The sequence below is a fragment of the Pezoporus occidentalis genome, unplaced genomic scaffold, assembly GCF_034315485.1.
Source record: "Pezoporus occidentalis ecotype Australia unplaced genomic scaffold, CSIRO_AGI_Poc_V1 ctg54, whole genome shotgun sequence".
Lineage (NCBI taxonomy): Eukaryota > Metazoa > Chordata > Aves > Psittaciformes > Psittacidae > Pezoporus > Pezoporus occidentalis.
In genome coordinates, this window is record NW_026915877.1 from 4947130 (window position 1) to 4953129 (window position 6000).

At 42.3% G+C, this 6000-nt stretch overlaps 1 long non-coding RNA gene across 1 annotated transcript in view; it reads right to left on the bottom strand.

Moving 5' to 3' along the window:
- LOC134173574 (uncharacterized) overlaps positions 1-5495 on the bottom strand; it is an 82458-nt gene extending 76963 nt beyond the window's left edge. The window contains exon 1 of the long non-coding RNA XR_009968294.1: positions 5059-5495. This is a non-coding gene — a long non-coding RNA (uncharacterized LOC134173574). The remainder of the gene's footprint in view (positions 1-5058) is intronic.
- Between the last annotated feature and the right edge of the window lie 505 nt (positions 5496-6000).

A 6000-nucleotide genomic window follows, 5' to 3' on the forward strand; every position in this document is an offset into this window, starting at 1 on the left:
GATTAGATTATGACAGTTCTGGGATGTTTACAAGGGTCATAAGAGATAAATACTACATAGAGATGAATACATACATAATAGCTAAATTTTCATGAAAAAGAGAGCATCAGAGAAAACACCTACTTAAAAATGTTTTTGCTAGCAAGGGTGTGATTACAGGAAACACTCCACACATGGGCAATGCTTTAATTTACAAAACCAGCAGTGTGTTAAAGAGTTTTTGTGTGTATTAAATAAAATAAAATAAAATACAAACAAAAAACCCCACCCCCAAAAAAGCCACAAACAAACAAACGCAAACAACCCACCCTCCCCCCCCAACCCACCAGCAAACCACAGTGACTTACTAAGATGGCAGTGCATTGTTTTGCTATTTTCAGAAGTTGTGCTAGAGAAGGGAGTTCAGACCACTGATCGCAGAGCTGCTTTAAGGGCTTAACAGCATCTGTTCCTGGCAGGGTAGTCCCAGGAGAAGATTAAGGGCTAGAAGTCAGGGCTTTCACAATTTATTTCCACCCCTGCACCTAAATCAAATACCTAAATTTTCCAAAAACTTCAGTTTAATTATCCCTAAACTTGGTCTAGAACACATGATGTTCCATCCCACTTGAAGGCAGAGGTGGGAATTCTTTTTAAAGAGCATACCCTCAAAGTTCATAAGAGCTTTAATCCTCTCTAGAACTGTTAATCTGTCTTGCTATTGAGAGTGAAATAATTAATAGCAAAAAATCCAAATACTTAGGAAAAAAAAAACAAACCAAAAAAGCCCAGACCTTGTCTTATGAGCATCCTATATAGAGATATGTATATTTATGCCTTTATTTTGCAGCTCTCCCTCCTCTGCTAAACAATGCTGAGGTACCAATGCCCAGTTTCTGCCCGCTACCACTAGACCTGACCCTCCAGCAGCAAGTCTGCAGGGATGCAAGCAAAGTCCCCCCACCTGCTGACAAGAGGCGCTGTGTCTGTACATTTTGCAGGGTGGTGACAGGCATGAGACCGCTCATAGACATGGATTTGTCACAATATTATAGAGTGTGGCATCAGATCTGTATGGTTGTTTTAGGAGAACTTGTTTGCACAGCTGTATGTTGTGAGTTGCATCCTCCTCATTTTGCCTAGGCTCTTCTCCATGCAGCATTTCATTCTGACTGCAAAGCATTCTGCCAAACCCAGGGTGCCCACGTGATGCGAGCTGGGATATAATTCATTTATGATCTGAATGTAACTTTCTTTGTGGAAACCGTCCAAACGCTAAGAGTGGTGCTAAGAAGAAGCAGTAGACAAAACCTGCCTCCAACAAATTAACAACCCCCTTCCCAGTATGCATACAAGTTCACACCAGTCAGACTGTATAGATTAACAACCAAGTGAAGGGACCTACTTAGAAATGGACACACATCATAGCACAATCTGGCACGAGCATTTGATGAGTAGTGAGCTTTCAGAGTAGTGTGGAACCGTGTTTTTTGCCTCCTCCTGCTGCTCCTGTCTCTGCCCATTGGCAGTTTTGACATGCATCATAATTTTGCAGTCTGCTCGGGATGTTGGAATCCAGTCAGGGAGCATACAGGGATCCTAACTCAGTCCTTGGGATTTGTGCTGCAATGAGCGCACACAGGAACTTTGTGGCTTGGCACCGCTGCCAAGACGCTGCTTATGCACCAAAGACAAGCTCAGCCCCGAGGGAGAGAAGAGATACAAATGAGCCGCTGGAGACCTCCTCCAGCTGTGCCGCACATTTGTGGGGACAGAACCACATCTCAATGTGAATCGTGGCTTCCTTTGTGCACAGGTTGCTTTAGGCAATAACACATCCAGCCGGCTTGGGAGCCCCAGGGATAGCAGAGTCTCACTTGGAGAGAGGGAGTGAACATTGAGCACATTAACATAAAACCCTGCTGATAGCTTTGCTCAGGACAGCCATTTACTGATGGGAAGAGGCAACACAGCTAGTTGGACCGGAAACCACACCCTTGCCCCTTCTCCATCAAAGTACATCTGAATGGCAAGCACAAAGAACTACAAAAGAGCAAGAGCTATTGCTTACATGTTGACAACATATTACCCCTGCAGCCAAGATACTGAAGAAAAATCCACACAATAGGGGAAAGGAATCCACCTCTCCAAAATCACATGTCAGGCTCCTTTGGAAACCCTGGGCAGCCCTCACAAACAGGGTGAGGGCTGTCGCCCCTGCCCACCCCTCTTGTACTGCTCCAGTGCCTTACAAGACTTTGGCCATGAGATGGTAACCCAGCTCAAGGAGAGGACATGGCAGCAGTCACAGTCCCTGCCTCTGCCAGAAAGGACATCCCCAATGTCCTCAGTGGGGTCAGCATGTCAGGGAGTTGTGGATGCATCTTAACAATAACAATGCTCTGCCACATTACCTTCTGCTCTGGGGAGCTCCCACTTGCTCTGCATAGAAAGAAGAATGCAAGGTCTGAGAGAGACTTACAGCCTTTGAAAGTAAATAAATCCTTGGAAATGTAATAGCGTCCAATGTGACTATATTCTCTGATAAAACATTAAATGAAACACGCCATTCCCAGTACAAATAATTGCCTTTGTTTTCATCATTTTGCCTAGTGCATCGCAGGAGGCTGTAGAACAGTGTGAGTTTTTCTGATCTATAATCAGACAGTTCATAAAAATCCTAATGGAAATGAAGATTTTGCTATTTGGAGTGGTCAAATTTCCATTTTCAAACACATCACATTTTAAAACCCAGGTTGGCATTTTGGTTTGCTGAGAGTTTTAGGATAATAGCAAATTACACAGAAAATCTACCAATTCTTTGTCAAGCGAACTATGCAAAAAGGAACCATTAGTTCATAGTTCATCTGTGAGATGGGAAGACATCCTGAATAATAATTTTTAGAGACTATGAAGGGCATTTATTCGCAAATAATGCTCACATCTACAGAATTAAGACTGCTCCTGCTACCTATAAAACTACCGTGCTCAGATTTCACTAAAGGTATGTTTAAATAGATTTCTTTTCCTCCCCAGAAAGATAGGGGAATCTAACCATACTGTGTAAGACTGACTTACTCCATACAACATCCATCCTACACAAGATTGGCTTATGCTATGCAGTTTCACAGATGGACAACACCAAGAGGGCTGTGAACAAATTTGGCTCAGCATCCCTTCATGGTTCCAGAGGTGAGCACCCAGAGGCCCCTCAGATCGCAGCATTAGTGACCCCAGCCTACCGGAGGAAGAAGAGCATCTTCCATCCACTCACCCTGCTAACATCACACGCGAGCTTTTCAGAACTGTTCTCACAGCTTTTGCAGTTTTCCTCTCATATTTACTCACTGTTCTGTGTTTTGCTAGGACTGTGTATTTCCTTATGCTGAGATAAAGGAAAAAAAAAACAAACCAAAACCAAGCACAAACCAAACAAACACACAAAGACAGCAGAAAGTGTTCTTTTATTCTGTAAAAAAAGTTAGTCCCTGTAGAATCAATGAGACTCCCAAACCAGGGCTTTGGGCCCTGTTATTTAGAAAATTAAAACCCTACCTGGAGCTGACTATGAAGAAAAGGTATAAAAGACTGATTAACTAAATTAATCTACTTTTCTTCCCTCCATCCACCTCCCAACAGTGCCCTGAGGCATAACCCATACAGAAAATTGTCTGTGACTCACGCTTTGAAGAGAGCATGGAAAAGGAATCCCACTGGGAATTTGCTGCATTTGTTACAGCACTGGGACATATTCATCTGTAAATATATTTATTTTGGCTTTTGGGATCTTGAGTGATGTTAAATGTGATGCTTATAATAAGCCTGGGCTAAGTGTATTCCTGTAACAGAGACTGGAAGTGCTAGTAATACTTTCTTGTGAGTTTGTTGTAAAATACAAGAATGCATGCATTAGCTTCACTTCACAGTCCAGTGACATATTAGGGAGCACACTAGGAATTAGTGAGGTTTTTCTGTTTGTTTGCTTTTAATTCTGAAGAAAACTCATTATTAACAGTGATAATTTCACTGCAGATCTTATCTATCACAGCAGATTTCAGATAGACACACCAAAAAGAAATTACCTTCTGCCCCCTCTCCCCTTAGACTGGGCAGTTCACAATATTCCTTAAAGGTAAAAAATTAGACAGCAACGCTTCCCATGTTACCGGGTTTGTGGTGCAGGTGAGGTTCCAACTACTAATTGTGAAGACAAGATCTTCCAGATTTTTAACTAAAGATACAGAATCTAATTACAGGGACACTTCCCTCCACAGTCTGGTCCATGTGGAAAAAGACCATTGCCTGGCTCTGGAAGCAAGTATTTTATTCTACCCTAATAAACAAGCATCCTTCCTGAGTTTTACAGCCAGATTTTGGAAGGCAAAAAGCATTTCCCTGGACAGTATGACCTTTTCCTTAACTTCAACAGCAATCAAGATAGAAAAAGTCCCAGCCACCGACAGACTTGGGGACTTTACTCCAAGAGACAACCTGAGAGATCCCAAAGAAGCATTCAATAAACATAATTATAAAAACTATCCAGAAATGAATTGCATTAATTACATTAAAAAGAAACATCCGTTCAGTTTAGAGCTAACATAGTGCAGAAAACAGAACACGCAAGGTTTTTAAAGCCCATTTTGCCACTAAAAGTTTCAGAAAATCTCAGGATCCACTAAAATAGTTCCAGAGTTCCTCACCCCTGTCCCAAATTTAGTGTTTTAGTGACCAACAGTAATGATTCTTAAAAGATCAAAAAATAGACCACATCACAGTGTTTCCCTGGAGACAGCTCACACCCCCATCATCTCTGTCTGTTCAGTGGTCTTTGGCAGTGGTACAAGGAACAGACAGTGAAACCAAACAGAAACAAAAGTCACCTGATTTACACCCCCTCAGAGCCCAGTAAAAAGCAAGCTACCAGCAGTCTCAATGATTCACAAAAAATACATCTTAAGACAAAAATTATACTTTAAATACGTTTCTTGAGTATTGCTTTTGAAGAAGCTACAAATAGCTTAAAAACATTCTGAAGCTAAAGAACAGCTTCTTTTCCACTTCCACTCACCAAGAGCTTACCTAACTACTCTTGTCCCCGGAACTCCACTGGAGCACATTGTTTTGCATTCCCAAGAGCTGCTTTGCTCCAACCCCACCAGTTAATGAAGGAAACTGTCCAGGACGCTCCTTTCCCAGGCACACTACTCCTCCCACCCAAGTGGCCATACCACGACAACAAGGAAGATGAATGCCATTACCACCATCTGTGGCAATACACCCTTAACTTTGGAAGGTTTCAGCTGAAGCACTGGCAGCTGCCTCAAAGAGTAATGTGACTGGGTTAACTGCAAATAAGCCTGGTAGGAATGAGTGTCTGGAAAAATAAGAGGATGTAAAAGCCCTTAAAAGCCTCCCAAACTGTGACCCACTTCAGGAATCACAAAGAAATCAATACCGCTTTGTGCACAAAAGCCTAGTGCTCAGCTGTTGATCAGTGGATTAAAAAAAATTCCAATCTTGCACCTCCTGAAATTTTTTGAACCAACATGACTTTGCACACTTTAAATAATAAAAATAAGTGCTCAAAGTTCTGATCTTTATTTTTTGTTTTCAATGACCAATCCCTAAAAAGTGCAAGTTTCAGAACAATATTGTTATTTCAATCAAAAGGAGGGATGTGCCCTCTCTAAACATAGGAACACTGACTGTTGCACCAGCCTGTTGCTTGAGAGACAACTTGCACCACAGACTTCAGGTCCTACTTTTTCTTCACGGGCTATATTTCTTCTGTAATTCTTCTTGTTTGCTAGAAGAAATACCATGCTATAGGAAGGTATGCCCTATGGTTCTACGTACCCATGATGGGACACAGCGAGGACCACAGCAAGGAAATGTCCCCAAGCCACAGGCTCAGACCACTACTGGTCTATATCAGCAGCCCAGGCTGCACCCCTCGCATAAAACCACCACTCTCCAGCTGAGGTTCATGCTTTTACCATGTTCATGTGAGTGCCCGCAAAC